The 16,714-nt window shown below is 37.5% G+C and overlaps 1 protein-coding gene across 11 annotated transcripts in view; it reads right to left on the bottom strand.

The window, feature by feature from the left end:
- Nucleotides 1-14,836, bottom strand: part of LOC109544873 (paired box protein Pax-5) — a 111,997-nt gene extending 97,161 nt beyond the window's left edge. For 4 of the 11 annotated variants that reach the window (XM_048668947.1, XM_048668948.1, XM_048668955.1 and 1 more), the window contains exon 1: nt 14,237-14,833. The gene's annotated coding sequence lies outside the window, so the exon portion shown is untranslated. Of the gene's footprint in view, nt 1-14,236 lie in introns of all 11 variants that reach the window. The other 7 variants (XM_048668945.1, XM_048668949.1, XM_048668956.1 and 4 more) reach the window with 6 other exon arrangements.
- Nucleotides 14,837-16,714: the final 1,878 nt, after the last annotated feature.

Here is a 16,714-nt window from a genome sequence, read left to right as displayed (position 1 = left end):
CCCCCATGACCCCCTCCTCTGGATCCGCCCTTGGCTCTATGTGTGTATAATGAGGAAGTTCTTCGCTCGGATTGGATACTTCTGTGCCTATAAAAAGTATATATAAATCGGTGCAAAATGAGGCTAAAATAGCAGAAAGTATAAACACTGGTGTTTAAGAACTAGAAGATCAAACTTCTGGGGAATGCTCGATAGAAGACATTTGAGTAGAAGACCCCATGTCCGGATATATTTCGTTAAGACGCTATAGCTTCGGTTTAAGAACGTTTTGAACTAAATCATTCTTTCGATTTTGGAGACTAAAAATCCGCCTAAACTGCGCTTTGGTTGAAAGACTGTTGGTTTGAACAGTGAATCATCTGCTTTTTACTGCCGGAAAGGCAAGTCTCTAGCGACTTTGTTTGATTTTATGAAAAATCCGCCTGCACCCCGTTTAGATTGAAATTCGGCCCATTTCTAGCCACTGCTTTGGTTAGAACTGGACAAAATTTCAAGTGGCTGGTTGTTCCGGTTTGGACGTGAAACATTTTTGAAAATAGATCAACTTGAAAGTGCAAGTCAGGCTCAACGTCAAGTTTGCTAATTCCCGCATAAACAGCCTGCAGTTTGTTTTTTTTTATAAAAATTACAAGCTCAATAAATCATGATTTTGATCAAAACGGACTGAAAGCGTCATAATGCCTTGTATAGAAGAAGCAGAATGTTAACACTTCTTGAGAAAAGCGAACCAAACATCAGCAAACAGCGTCTACATAACACATGAGGATTTAAAAGTACCAAATTAATGCAAAGTTTAGTAAACATCTGACGTTTTTATAAGAAGGTTGCCAGCAAAATACCATAACAGGAATTTACTTGTCATGCATCCAAGAATTTGCTTTAAAGAGTAGACGGGTACTAAATATTATTCAAATATCTTGACCTCTTTTTAGGAAATGATCTACTCAATCTGAAATCACATACTTGCACATCGTTTATGTGAACGAGGTCTCATTTAGATCATCATTCCTCAAATAAACTAAACACATAATTTTCAGCAGACAAAATCAATCGGTTAATCGACACTTGGCACCTCCACCCTTATTTTTTTTACCAAAAAAATCCCTTTGATCACAAGACGAAGCCGTAATTCATCTAGTAAGGCCTATAATTTGCTTGGTGGCCGGACGAGATTATGGTTGTGAAATTAGAAACAGCTACTGACCGCAGTTGAAAATTACAAAAACCACAAGCCACTTATTAAAACCTATACGCTGAATAAACATATCGATTCAGGTGCCTTTTGTCAGACTTATATTGGTTTTTAAATTGTCCGTTTTCTGCTACCTGGTAATTGCATATTAACACTTCGTCCTGTGAACCCGACTTTCGGCCAGATTACAGGTTCGAGATGATTATGCGGTCGGATGGGCAATCAAGTCCGATGTGTGTAGGGAAATTTGTAAAATTCTGCCTTCAGTACTCTATTCGAATCGAAGCAATTACATCTAAATGCAGAATTAATAGTGGAAGAAATTGAAGAGCCAGCAGGCAATGTAATGGACAGGCCGTAGAAAAGAAAAGTAATTTTCAAAGTGAAAGAGTCCATGTTGCTTGAGACTAAACGCAGCCTTAAGAGCGCTTAAGTATTTTGCAGAGATTAACTGCCTCATTCATGTACTAACAATAAATTGGCAATAGATAATGTAATTACACGTTTCTTTCTGCTATTAGAGGCGATTTATTCTACGTGGGTGTGTCAATTGTAAACGGGCACGATACATACGATATATCTTTAACCATATTTTACTTCCCTTTTGAGAAGTTGCAACAACTAATCCGGTCCGGTAAAAACCTGAAGACGGACTATGTCTCATTGATTGTGTCGGTAAACATACAAAATCGAAAATGTTCCAAATCACTTAAGTACCTTGAGCAAAGCGTAGGAGAGCAGCCGCGCGCCCATTCTTTATTTACGGCCGTTGAAAGTCCGCATACCACTTCCTCTAGCCCATAAATTCAAATTCAATCTCTATATTTATATACTGCTGGTATCGTTAAACGTCATTTTTTAGACCTAGATTGTCCGGCACGCCGTAAATTTTCATCTAGCCGAAGAGAGAGAGATTTCATTATTATTTACTTAGTAGTTAAATTTGATTGAACGAATTGAACATTTAATGAGGTCCAGATTTGGACTTGATGGCTCCTCTTTTTCTTACATGCAACCCGATCTCATCTAATTACGCAGCTTTATTGCCGTTTAATTTGCTTTCTGCCTCTGTATTTATCCAACATTTATGTATTTAACCATAATTTTGCTTCGCCGTTACGTTTTTACGTTTTTTTCAAATTGTAGACATTTCACTCGGTTCTCAAAATTTCCGGCTGTGACTGCTTTTAGGAATTTTTGCAGTGTCTGTCTTAATTTTTCAAAAATTTCTTCTTCATTACTGCCCTTGTTTTTTTCCAGTTTTATAGATTATCTAAGAATATTTTTTCCGTTGTTCGCAAACATCCATCCAGCCAGCAAATTGCTGCCGGGGGAAGATGAGGGAGGTCAGTATAAAAAGATGAGGCTAATGTGGGTTAATTGTTAATTAAATAAAGGTTGGCTGTTTTAATTAATTCTGAATATTCACTGCGTTCATTAAAGATTAGTTTTCAACCTTCATTATTCAGCGATTTTTTCACGTCTTACTTTGTTCCCTTCAAGACGGTGGGAGATACTCAACCGAAACGTTGTGAATAACAAAAAACCTCCAGCTTAAAACAGTCGATCGAAACATTAAATCTGTTGCCTTTAAAACTGCCGCAAGCAGAAAACTGAACATGAAGCTGCAGATGTCAATGCTTCGGAACCATCGAAGTTTGGAGATCCCGGAGAAGTTGAGATGATGAAATATCGTGGTCGCTGCGAGAACTGAGAGTGCGCTCATCAAAAATCATGATGAACCGTGTTGTAGGAACTGAATTGCACGATGCCACTAATTGCAAAAGGCAGGGCGAGGATATTTTTGCGATTTTCCTTCTGCTGAGAAGACGGTAGTTAATTCGAGATTGCTCCCATAACAGTACCCGGGTCAATCGGGTGCCGGATTAGACAATAAAATTAAATTGGACGACGTTCGAAAAGGAAATTGGGTAGCGAGATCGTTGATTACTACTACTACGACTACCACTACTCCAATATCAATCTCCTGTGTTAAACTTCGAAGTCGAACGAACGCAAACAGTTAATAATAACGAACGAGGAAATTGTTACTCAAATATTTCGTAGAGAGCTGCTATCTACCATCCAGGTTTGTAGGCAAATAAATATTAACGGCGGCGGCGTTTTATCGACTTTTTATAGCAAATACCAATTAGTAGCCAGAGGAATTTATGCCTCTCTCGTGCATAAATGGAATAAACTATTGCAAAAACGTTCGGCGCTCGTTTTTCACAGACTATCTCGCTTAATTCAATTTTCGTGTTCTTCACTCATTGATCCGTGCATCAATCAGCGGAACCCGAGATACACACATGCCGGACTGATCGCAAATTCAAACGATGCCTTTTTTCATGTTTTCAATCTTCTCATTCCGTTTTTTTTTCACTGCTCGTTTTTCGAATTGATGGCATTTAGTTAGTAGCCGTTTATGGCTCATAAAGGGTGCCAAATGGCACATAAAAACGCATTTGAACATATTTTTTAACGCCATTTTCCTCTCTCAATAACTAACAAAATAATAATTGTTTGTTTGAAGAAGTGCTTTATATCTTCTAATATTTTTTCTGCTTTAATACAGCATTTTTTTAGAAAAGTTGTTTTTTTATCCAACAAAACTTTGGAAAAGTCCAACATTTATAATTGCAAGTTTTGAAAAATATTTGCTTTAACTTAATTAACACGTAAATTGTTTACAACTTTCGAGTCAAACAGACATTCGATTTTTTATCGATATTCCGCAATTAGCCATCAGATGACCAGAGTTAACACGGTAGGAATTTTCAAGTTGATGTTTTTTCCAACAGGTTCTTAATTTTTGTGATTATTCATTCATTATTTACGCTTGTATTTTGTGTGACTACTGGTATTTTATACGTGTTTGAGAAACTTGATGTTTGATTTCTTCCAGAAAATTGGTTGCTTTCGCAAAAAGTGTACAGGGTGTGCGCTTTTCCCAGCGCAAAACAGAACCAAGCGATCAATTGAAAACACTTTTTTAACCGAGCATTTTCAAATCCCCAAAAACCTCTTCAATCAATGCATCCAACGTCATTGATTGAATCAATTCAACTGGTGACTTCTCTTCATGTCGAACGTGCTGATTCTGTTGATTTTGCATATCGTCGTAGAAAAAGCCGACTAGAAAAAAAGCGATCGAACAAACCGAATCACCTTTAGATCACCGTTATCCCGTGCCATGCATGATTAAATTGAATATCGGATTCTCACACCTAAGAGATGGTTTTCGAATACGGTAACTTTTTCCGAAACAATCAGCCGAGCGCAAAGATTCCAAAAGAAACGAAACATCCATCCATTCATTCATTCACAAATTCCTTTTGAACGGGATCGGTTTGGAGAGTAAAGAGGAAGTGGTAAATGGACAAAAACTTCGGCTTCATTTCATGCTTTCTGTTATGTCTGATTGAAAAATTCAATAGATTTGTTCGACACCTAATGGCTAATTAAAAAATCTGCCTCAAATCTGGGTTGCTTCCTTTATGGAAATGGCTTTAAATGGGCTTAAACTATTCGTTTAACCAAGAAATTTGCAACTGTATAGTGGTTTTTTTGCCTTTTTCAGTGATTGCTTCTTATTGAGAAAAGTTCACACTTTCAAATGAGTAATTAGTACGGACCGAGAGATGATTTTTTCGAAATCACCCCAGCATACACACGCACGATTTTTTTCCATTTAGCGTATTTTCACAACGTTACCTAATGCATTCTTTGAGCAAGCCAAAATTGAATTTCGCGATTACCCAATTTCAACACGAAAAATAACATTAATTAAATCAACGTGGTGTTTTCCTGCAAAAATTTCATGCTTTCTATAAATTCCGTCACTGTTGCACAATCGTTTTCAAATCCGACTTTTTAGTAACACGCCGTAAATATTATATTAATATAACAGTGGGGCATAATGGAACGCGTATACCGATTTATAATGCTGTTCGGTTACGAAACAGTGAGCTAATTGGCAAAAAAAGCCTTTGTGTTTTGATCAATGTTTGTGTGCGTTGATTAAATTGCCATTTTGATGTCATATTATAACATTGAGTTTATGAGGCTGTTCAATCCAGATCACTTTAAATCTCTAAAACAGAAACATTTAGATGGAGCCATACAATTTAGGTTTTATTGGATTTAGCCAATAAAGCGCTTACAAAGCCTTTGTCTGATAGATGAATGATAAAAGTGATTTTGTTGCGAGTTTAGTATTCTTCGAAGTGTGCACTAGACAGTTGCAACTTCACCAGGATTTTGGTTTCTCCTTTTCAAAAATTCTTCAGGGAAATTCAACATTTCCGTTGAGAATTTTAGAGTTCATTCTAATTTCCTTGATTAAGAGATGATAACTTATCTGGAAAATTGATGTTTTTGCAGAAAACTGTAGGACTAAGCGCTTTAGAAGGATGGAAGGCAACAAAACTACAATTGTTTGAAAAAAGTGTCATTTTGCCAAATTTTGTTAGCATTTCGCCTCTATTACTTGAGGATTACTTTAATGATTTTTTCCTGACCCAGCGGCGAAAAAGCAAGAAAAATGTTGAAGAAAAACAACTGGAAAGAAATCCCCTGGTATTTTAGGAGCTTTAAAGGCAAACCACTCAATAAGCGAGACTCTTACATGGAAAGAATTAAATCTCCTGTCGTTGACTCACAATGGTTCAACACTAACTCCGCAGAAGAAAAAAACAACGGAAAATGACAAATCAAATTATGATAATTACGGTTTCGGTAAGTCCCGCATACATTTGGCAATAGGCAAACAAGCGACATGGTAATGTAATAACACACATTTCCGACGTTCTATCGAAACACAAAAGATAAAATTTTAATTTTCGGCAGTTTTCAAGGTGAACCTTCTACGTATGTTCCATGTGCCGGTAGTTTTTTTTTGACAACCAAGGTCATGTCGATAACCCTGTGAAATAACGCTTTGATATCATGGTGTTGTTTTAGTTAGTTTTGCATTACAATTACCAGACTTCCGCTAATTTTGCCTCTTTTGTTCGCCCGTTTAATCCAATGAAATATCGCACTCGGACGGGAAATAGACAGGCGTTATTGTTGTTACTCACTCAATTTCTCTTCTTTCGGTTCGGATTTATTCAACTCTAATTTGTAAAAGCGTCTTAAATCATTTGGCTAATTTTCTACAGCAAACAAGCAATAGATACAAGATGTCAACGGCTCGTTTTCCAGTCACCAGCTAGAAGCATACATGGAACTTGATTTATTCTTTCAAACTGGCCACTTTATATAAATCAAACGCTGATTTCTCACGATTTATTAACATGCATTTTGTAATTGGCAAAATCTGCCGTTTAGTCAACTAGTTAATTGGCCCGAGTGATTATTTATTCTTTGAAACCACCAAAGCAACATTTACTAAATTACTGGGCTTTAGGACCGTCTAGGAAAAGCCCGAAAAATCCACAAGTTTTATGCAATTAATTCCTAACTCTAGTTTTACTGGGCAATTTAAATTGCGTGAAAGGTGATGAGGGTTTACTTGAACGTTGGAAATATTTTTAAAATTATTTCGAAACAATTTCCACTCTGCTGTTAAGCATTCGCACTTTGCCTAAACTATCAAACATTTTCTGCTCGAACCCGTTGAGTTTCTTCATATTTCTGACAAAAAGACGAGGTTAAATGTATGGTTCGAACCGGCAACTGGTGAGCACAGATTATGAGAAATCACCGCAATTTTTTGAAATTTGGCAGCCTCCAAAGGTTGTTCGTTTGCTGTTCATGCTCAAGCCCACATTAGACTTGAAAAATCCTTCAAAACCACTTTAAACTACAATTTTATCAATTTCAAAATGCCTCAGTCATTAGTAAGATAACTTAGGAAGGTTTCCACTTGAAAAGGGTATTTTTTTAGCAAATAAATAGATTATGAAGCGTTTGATCAAAAAATGCCTCTTTACTTAGGTGATCACTATTTTCTGCCAAAGCTCCCCAAAAATACCAAAAAAAACTCCTTTACCAGATTTTTAAGTTGCAAATTGAAAAAATCGAACTTTCGATAATTCCTCAGCTGCTATCCAACATTAATTTTGGGAAAACTAGGAAAACTTCCACCTACAAAACATTGTCTTTGTAGTGCTTTTGGCACATCGTTTCGCATCCGAACCAGAGAATCGATGGTCGGGTCTCTTAATCAAATCGCATTAAAACTGTTAAAATTCCAGAAATTTTCAATTGCCCACATTGGTCGTATTTGTTGAACAGTTCACATGCATCAAAACTGATTGATGCCGGACTATTAAAGTTCCTAGAATGGTTACAAGATTCCTAATTGATCGCAATTTCAACTGCAATTATTATACTCCAGGCCCGTTAATATTCCAACATTTGTTGTTGGTAAAAAATCGCTTTTCGCAATAGGTTGTTTATTAATGACTTTGTTGCGCTGGAATGCAAATTCATCATGTTCTTAAGCCAATAGCAATTTACGTGTTAAGCGATTGGTTATTAGATACTAGCGCAGAATTTAAACGACAACCGCTAAAGTTGAGAGTGAACTATTGAATGATCGTATTGTTTCGATCAACAAACATTTCCAAATGCTATTCTAATGCGATTCATTTGAACATTTATACGTAATTAGGAGCACTTAAGTCAACTTGTTACAACTCTTAACCTTCTGCTTAGTGGTGTAGTTTTGCAACGAATACATGCAAACCTCGGCCATAGGAATGTACTCGAGATTTCAATCTCGAAAAGACGATGCTTGTCAATCTACCGTTGCCTGATTTTGCATAATACCGTCCATTTTCTTCTTCGATTAATTAAAACTTCTGCGAATTAAATTTTCTTATGACTTTTGACAACAATCTACGTGTATAAATTAGCTATTATAACCCGGTCAAATGCCCATATATCTAATCGGTGGTCTCGAACAAGGACTTGCTTGCTGATGATATTGCAAATTGGACGTTTATTGCAATGAATTGCCTTGATCTTGCACGCTCGGCTTTTCTGCTCGAAAGCGGCGAAAATTTCCTATCGCATTTTACCTTGCGATTGTGTCTCATCATGTTATTTAATAAAGAAATAGGTTCTGTTTACTCCTATGGAAATCATCGCTTTTTCAACATTTTTACTTCAAACTTTTCACATTTTATTCATTTGGTTTCGGCGCTTCCGTTTCAAGCTAAAAGTTGATTCAAAACCCTGAAGAAGTGAAATGCTACTACAAAGTGAGACTGTTGAATTCAATCAATTTAAAGGTTCGGTAAAGAATTGAATAGTGGAAAATATATTAATTCAAAATTCGAAGCCAAACTGGAAGCAACCAACCATCAGAACTTTACATGAAGAAATGTTCATCTCTCCAAAATCTCTCCCATTTATCTGTGTCTTGAGGAAGAGTGTTTCAAAGCCCTCGAATCGGAAACATTGAAAAAGAGTTTTCGTCAATCTTGCTGAAATAATGCAACAACAACACCAGTTTTAAAGTAAAAAGACGCGGTTTTTCAGCCCATAATTGCTGAAATTTTAAGCTTCAACTCTTCAAGCAACTATTTTTTAGCTAAAACTGGGAAAAGCTCGATTTTCGAACTTGCGGCCAAGTGATCCACATATTGGAGTCAATTTTTGTGCTTTTCTCAATTTTCTAAATCTAGGGCGATAAAGCTTTCAAATGAAATTTGGACGCTGATTGTGGACAAAAAAATTTAGTCCACCCGTCCTAGTCAGATATACAGGGTGAGCCAGCTTATTTGGCATATCAATGAAAATGTTGGTCTACACTTTTCCATTCAATAAAAATAACTTTTCGAGCACAACATTAGAGTAGCTCCATTCCTCCTGCAGCCTAAATTCATCAGATCCTCCAAAACCATTAGAGAGTTACAAAGAGTTCAGGGAGGGATTAGAGGGTTAAGAGACTAGAGACAGTAAAAACCCACAGAAGCGAAGATTCTTGACAACTCTTCCTCAGAATGAATTCTTTCAAGCCTGCTCAGCAGTGGCTAAAGGGAACAAGCTTAGGAAAAGCTAAGCACGAGATGCAGCAGTTGAAATGGATAATAGTGAAAGCCGCTCAGCTCTGAGTGAGAACAGACTTCTAACGAGCGGCGCTTAACTCAAACATACAACTCATTAAGAATCGTTAAGGAATAAAATGTGAGATGTTGGCCTCTCAGCATCTAATCGGTATAGACGTAAACTATGGGCTTCTGACCATTACGGGCCACTACCATATGGTTAGCGCGCGCCATATGAGCCTACCTGGTATCTGTGCGACGATGTTTCACTTTTAAAGCCTTGTAGTCTGCTGGATATCTTGTCGACACTGTGACAGATCTGGTACGGTACCATCAGTACAGTTTCCGATCGCAAAATTATCAATAACGATCCAGCCAACATAAGGGCGGGCTTTGCATCAAACCGCAACTGTTGACGGCAAAGACATCGTCCTTTGCCAAGAATAATTACCAGCTGACAGGTAAACACAAAGAAAATAATCGGAGGGTTGCAAGGGAGGATGGTTTAATATCAACGCCATATGTTGTTTGATGTGAACTTTCAAAGGATGATTTTTCTATTTAGGATTGATGGCTTGGGCTTGTGCTGAGACAATGATGAATGTGGCTTAGACCAAGACGGTTTCATTAAAAAAACGCATATCTACAGACGGCTTTTGCTTAGGAACAGGTAAATTTGCTGTTTTGCTGGAAAAAAATGTAAAATGTTCTTTTGTAAAACTTGAATCGGAGCCAATTTCAAAGCGAGTCACTTTTCCTTCGAAGCAATTAAGAAAAGTTGGAAACCGATGTTAAATATTCCTGAAATGTAACGCAGCAAGGCATTTCGAATTCTACAGGCTGCCATTGTTAAAAACACGTGTTGAAGATTCAATCTACGTGCAACGTGCATTAAAAGATATCTTTAGAGATACTCTAGGTTCTTTGAATTTTCAATTATGGCTCGGGAATGCGTTTGACGATCGATTGATCGAGGAATTATTGCTATCAGTGCAGGCTTTCCCGCTAAATGTAAATGATTTAGTATGCACACATTGAATTATTAGCGATACGTTCGAATCACCTTTTTTGTCGAGTCGGTTATTTTGAAACTAATTCATCAAATATCGCAATTTTGAAGTGGCAATATTTTCGAAAATAAACCGCGCAAGATGAGTTGGAGTTTAGCGAGTAGAATTCTTGATGGCCACTGGAGCCGAAGATTTCCTGCAAAAAACAAACTCGCCGGATCCAAAACAAGAAATTTAAATTTAAAAAATATGAGCTAGTAAAAGCATCGCACTGGTTCAAATAATAGGATTGAAACCCACATCCAAGTAACTGATTCTGAGGCAAAACCATCCAACACTAATAAGCTGTAAGAAAATCAATCAAATACTCTTTTTCAGTGCCACATGAAACTGCAAAGAACTTCACTATTCCAAAGATTTATGATGATTCTGTCAGCTATTTAGTTTGATGGTACCATACATTCTCTCAGGATTCGACTGGCATTCGTAATGAAGTAAAAATCTAGATCTTAATAACAATCGGGGTGATTTCCACAAGTAATAACTGTATTGCCGAGAGCTTTATCACTATTCTTCGCGTAAACATACAGGGATTAATTGGCGGGTGCAACATACAATGGTCTGATGCAAATTAACGTTTTTAAGCACAATATCATTGATTAAATAGATTTTTTAGACCCAGATCCTTCGGATAATGGCGAGCCGTATGCGGTAGTAAATTACCCACAACATGTTGATGTGTTTTGCAATCGGATGGAGTTTTTGCATCGGGCACACATCTTTCGAGTAGTTGAAAACTTATTAAAGTGAATATCAGAACTCATAACGGGTTTCCAGCGTCCGCGATATTAATTACTATGAGTAATCAAAAAGCTACAATCTTTCGGAACGTAATTAATCAAAAAAGCTCGGACTTGGGCCGGGGAGAAAAAAACGGAAGAAATTTCCAGTCAAATTACCTAAATACTTTCACATATTTGAGCTTATTTCGTTTTGCCTCAACAGAGAGATGTAATAACATGCTATAACTTTCAACTTATTTCAAGTGGTTTTTTGTGCGACCGTTAACACTACTTTATTTCTTTATGACAAAACGCATTAGTGCAAAGGATTTTAATGCGGCGGCCTCGCTCTTCTCATCGTAATTACCATTATCTGTTGTCCGGTCATAGCCGATATTTCATTTCGGTATTTTCCTGAAATTTCGCCCAGCCCGTTCTTCATTCGGTATGGATTATTCAAGTCGGAAAAAATCGAACCATATCTCTATAAAGTTGTGCTTCTGGTGGCCGTTATTGTATTCGAGACTGGCGAATTTGTTATTCATACAGTTACTATTGTTAAACAATACCGAAGGAGCAAAGTGTATCTTAATCTCGAATTCTCGCAACTATGTTCCGGGGCTCGCAAAAAATCACCTTCCTTCGTGCCCAGCTTGATTGCGTCCTTTGAATACCGAATTACTCTCGTTTCTCGACAATTTCCAACAGTTTCAAGCCTCGACATAATAGTTAACGATAGAAAGTTGATTTTTGCTTCAAGTCTCTATGAATTTCGTGATTTTTCATACTTAGATTGTACAAGCTTCAAAAATTTACTCAGTTTTTCGGTGCCTTGTTTATTCTTCGCATTTTTCTGAAACGTTCAAATTCGATCAGTTTTTAACGCAATTTTTCACATTTTAAATGACCAGAGCTAAAAATTTAAAGAACCTGAAACTTGTCGAGTTTAATGTAGAATTGATGTTCCTTTAAAGTTGCAGAGACGAAAAAATCGATATTTTTCGCCCATTTTAAGCTGTTTTTGGATGGTCAAAATCTTTATTCGGCGATAGTTTCGTATTACTTCGTCTTTTGAGTTCAAAAAACACGCATGTAAAATTTTTATTTTTTACCGAAAATTTCGAAACGGTGAGGCTCTATTTTTCGAAAAAAATAAAGTCTCCCAAAATACCTCGAATTCTACACCATTTTCGGCTCAAATAAGTGGGTAATATGATGAGCTCATTTTCAAACACGTTAGAAGCTGTAGATCCGAAATAAACGACATTTATGGCTCATTTTGAGCTGTTTTTGGGCGTTCAAAATCTTTAATCGGCGATATCTTCGTATTAGAGTCCGCAACACTTTCTTTATGCATATTGGGAAGATTCCTGGATCGGAAATAGTCCTTTGAGTTAAACAACACGCATGTGAAATTTTTATTTTAGACCAAAAATTCTTAAGACGTGAGGCTCGATTTTTTCACAAAAAAATTAAGTTTCTCAAAATGCCTCGAATTCTACACGATTTCAGTCTCAAAGAAGTGGGGAATGTGATGAGAACAATGACAAACACGTTAAAAGCTGCAGATCCGAAATAATCGATATTTATGGCCCATTTTAAGCTGTTTTTGGGCGGTCAAAACCTTTAATCGGCGATATCTTCCTTATTATAGTCCGCAACACTTTCTTTATGTAAGTATATTGGGAAGCTCCCTATATGGAAACAGTCCATTGAGCTCAAAAATCACACATGTGAAATTTAGATTTTTGAGTGAAAAACTCATAGGGGTGAGGGTCAATTTTTTTGAAAAAAATGCCTCGAAGTCTACACCATTTTCGTCTCAAAGAAATGGAGAATGTGATTGGCTCATCGAAAAACACGTTAGAAGAAAACCCGAATTAACGGACTTTTTTGGGCCATTTTAAACTGTTTTTGAGCGATCAGAAATTTTAACCAGCAATTGCTTCTTTGTTATAGACCCAAATACTTTTTATATGCATATATATTGGAAAACTACTTCGATCTGTAGCAATCTATTTAGATCAAAAAATCGTCCTGTTCTAGATGTTAAAGATAAACTACCCTTCACCTCATGATAAAATAATTACCGAAAAAGTTCACCCTTTCAACAGTCAACAGCAGTAAATTTTCCTATATTTCATTTCCCAATTATATTGATTTTCTTTGCATTCAATAATTGTTTACCACTCAAGCCCTAGTCCTATTAAAAGTAGCAAAACTCAAAAGAAGATGACGCAAATGAAAGAGATGTAACGATAATCGAGCAGACACAATAAAGTCGAAAACAACACAGAGCAACTGCCTAAAAACCAAGGAAAGTGAATAGCTAAATGCGACAAAGCCTGTCATTAAACTAATGGAAAAATCGGTGAAAACACTCGTGATAATCATCAGCAAAAGCTACCATGTAAGCGAACTTGACACCTGCGTAAGTAATTCGCCATATCTCCCCCATTAGACGCAATGAATATGGGGGCGACGGATAACAAGTGAACTTGACTGATACAAAGCTTATTTTAAACATTTCCGCTTCTAACACTGTCAAACGACCGTCTACAAGTGATGAAGATATCAAATTATCGATAAGAGCACCAGAACAAGAAAAAACCAGGCAATTATTTGTATCCACGAATATATTTTCGGTGAGAAGCTGAAGAAAAAAGAAGTTCTTAGGCACCTGGTTGTCTTCGAATTCACATTCACAAGTACTTGATGTACATTTCGAAATGGAACTTTTTTTCTTGGGTCGTTTGTGTTTCGACAAATCATTTAAAAAATATCCCGTGACAACCCAATTCGAACAATCTGAAGTTGTGGTCGAACCAGCGGGAAAAAACGCAGCCAAATAATTCGACGATCCACGAGTCTCGGACACGTTTTCGTGTTCGAAAAGGCCCGAAAATCGAAAATTGAATAGTTTTTGCCGCACACTTTGATCTGTTGAAAAATGATTGAATTTTTATATCAGAAATTTTATTAATCTGCCTACCGTCTATTGAATTTTAATTATTATTTTCAGTCACGTTTATCAACAGTTTTTTTTTAATCGGGCCGTATTGAGCAAAATCGACCTCAATTCGGTTGGCGACCGAAAAAGCGCTCTGCATTTATAAGGAAATTTAGATAATTGAGTTATGGCAAAAAAAGCGATTGCGTTTAAATTCGGTATTTCAACTAATTGAATTTAGCGACCAACGTTTTTCGAGCGGTTTATATAAGAAAAGGTGAAAGGGTTCAAACACATACCTGGTGGAAAAACAACGCACTGGAACCAAAACTGAGTTCGCCTCACACACAAAGTATATCCTCAGTATCCAAAGCACAATAGAGAAAACACTGGCGCTAAACTATTTAAGTAACAATTTCAATTTTCTAGCCTTTGGTTCAAAGTTTAAACAATCCCAAGTCGTACTGGGAGGTTTCAGTTAAATCAGGAAAAAAGTTTATTTAACAATCATGTCCTAACAGTTAGTCATGCGACTATGGAACCAACGATTTTGTTAACCGTTTGTCACCACATCGCCCGTTGAACTCTCCAGCGAATCAACAGGCAACTAGCTGAAGAACTTCGGGATGAAAATTCAAACGCCCGCCCGCTCTCATGGCGATTGGCAAATCGCACCAAAAAACTTCCCCAGAAAGTCACTTTCCCGCTTCGAACTCGAGGTTCCGTCAGATCGCTACGTCGAAACGGAACCAGAAGAGCAAAAGGTACCTCTGACGTACTGCAAGCGACTGTACCGGTCAGTGAGTAGCGAGTTACTCTGTTATGCTTGAAGAAATTGTGGTGCACCTGTTACGGTAAGTGGGGGGTTCTTTTGGGTGCTTAAAGTGCTTTTTAACCCCTCCAGGAGCATAATTCTCGGGTTCACGATGACGGTTTGGGTTGACGGAACTGAACAAGCAACGGCTCAACTAGAGTAAACACTAAAACAGTTTTTTTCGGAGAAATATAAATCGTACCCAACTGAGAGTAAGAGACGAGCTTTGCAAGTGGTTCATCATGACTACTTGGAAGAATCAAAAGTTTTCCAATTAATTAATGACTTTGTATGTAGATTTTTGTGTCTAGACATAAAAGGGGGCAACGACGATCAAATGGGGAACTGAAAAATCCCAGTTAATGTGAAATTATTCGTCCTCTTTGGCTGACGGCACCACGGCCGTACCGGACAGGATGCCAAATGATACGGTTTGATGACTCGGCATGACCGGGTACTTTCGGTTCTTATTGTTTTACTTTTGGGTCCCTGATGGGTACTGCCACCTCGCGTTTGAGCCTCAACACAATGAATCCCGGCCGTGCTGCTGCGTCTTTTGCCACTAATTATCAGCAGACTCCGACGGGTACTCGGGTACCAATAAACGAAAAGAAGGCGTCGAATATGTGATTAGCGGATGCCGGCACCTGTTTTGGGGCTAGCCGAAATCGGGTTCGGTTGCCAATAGCGACGGCACGATTTGACCTCTGCTCCGGTACCGCCGAATTCTGTTCGCGCACGACACGGTACCAAACCCAAGGAGGAGGTAAAAGTGTGCAGCCAATCGGAAAGCGCGCCGAGCTACGACCGGGCGTGTCATAAAGCACGACGTTCAATATTTGTTTGTCTGATGATGATGATGATGACGGAAGAACGATCCAATCGACTGTGATTTAATAGATGGGTTCCAGATTTTTTGGTTTTTTCATCCAAGTTGTGGGATATTGACACAAAAGTGATCAGAAATTTTTACTTTAAGGGAGAGGGGAGTTTTGACCTAAAGAAAAAGAACTTGAAAAATAAAAGTCAGATTATGTACAAATTTTGGTCGGTACTGGATCTTGTTGTCGAAAAGGTGTCTTAATTGTAAGCTCATGCGTAACATTTTGGGAGGGACTTTTGGGTCATTTTCGTATACAGGGTTATTCACGCTATACGGCACGGAAGTTTGCGGCTAAACCGTTTGATTTTTAGAAAGTATTATTTTGAGTGGATCGTCCCTTCATGTACCCGGTCAGACAACTTTAGAGATTCAGGAAACATTCCTTCTCTCAGTGAGTTATTTATGACAAAGCAAATTACCTGGGTTATAGCCAGAATGATCTGACGCATAAGACTTGTGGGCAATTCATCGTCACCACTACTATGTTTGTTCTTAATTCTGTGCTCTAATTTCAATATTTCCTGTTGATTGACTGGCTTTAAGAATATGGATCTACGATTTTCCTGGATATTGTCAGTCCATTCAATATCGGGAATTTTTTTTATTAGATCTGGAATGGATTCTAATAAGAACTCGTTATATCTGTTCGATAATTCGTCTGGCTCTCCATCAATCATGGCACCGTGCTTGCTTGAATTACCTGATATTTCATTATAAATAGTCCACATGCATTTATTTTCATTGTCCGAGTTTTGTATCCTTTTGTATCTCTCGAGCATAATTCTCTGCTCTGACTGTAGTCAGCAACTTATCATATGCTTTTTTTACCGTAGAATAAATTTCGTGTTGGTCGTTATTTTAATATTATTATTGTGTTGCTAAGTGAAAATGAAGAATTATCCAAGAGAAGAGCGTATTGGCATGATTTTCACCGTTGGAGAATGTCATAAAAATTGTTTATTGGCTTCTCGAGTTTATGCTCAAAAGTTTCCTGAAGGAAATCATCCTAAGCCAACAGTTTTTAAGCGCTTATTACACCAATTTGAGGAAAGTGGGAGTGTCAATTATAAAAAACCCATT

The sequence above is a fragment of the Dendroctonus ponderosae genome, unplaced genomic scaffold, assembly GCF_020466585.1.
Source record: "Dendroctonus ponderosae isolate FM_Combo_2020 unplaced genomic scaffold, Dpon_F_20191213v2 Dpon_F_20191213_8, whole genome shotgun sequence".
NCBI classification, from domain to species: Eukaryota; Metazoa; Arthropoda; class Insecta; order Coleoptera; family Curculionidae; genus Dendroctonus; species Dendroctonus ponderosae.
Note: the sequence above shows the minus strand (reverse complement) of the source record. Positions and strands in the feature narration are given on the sequence as shown.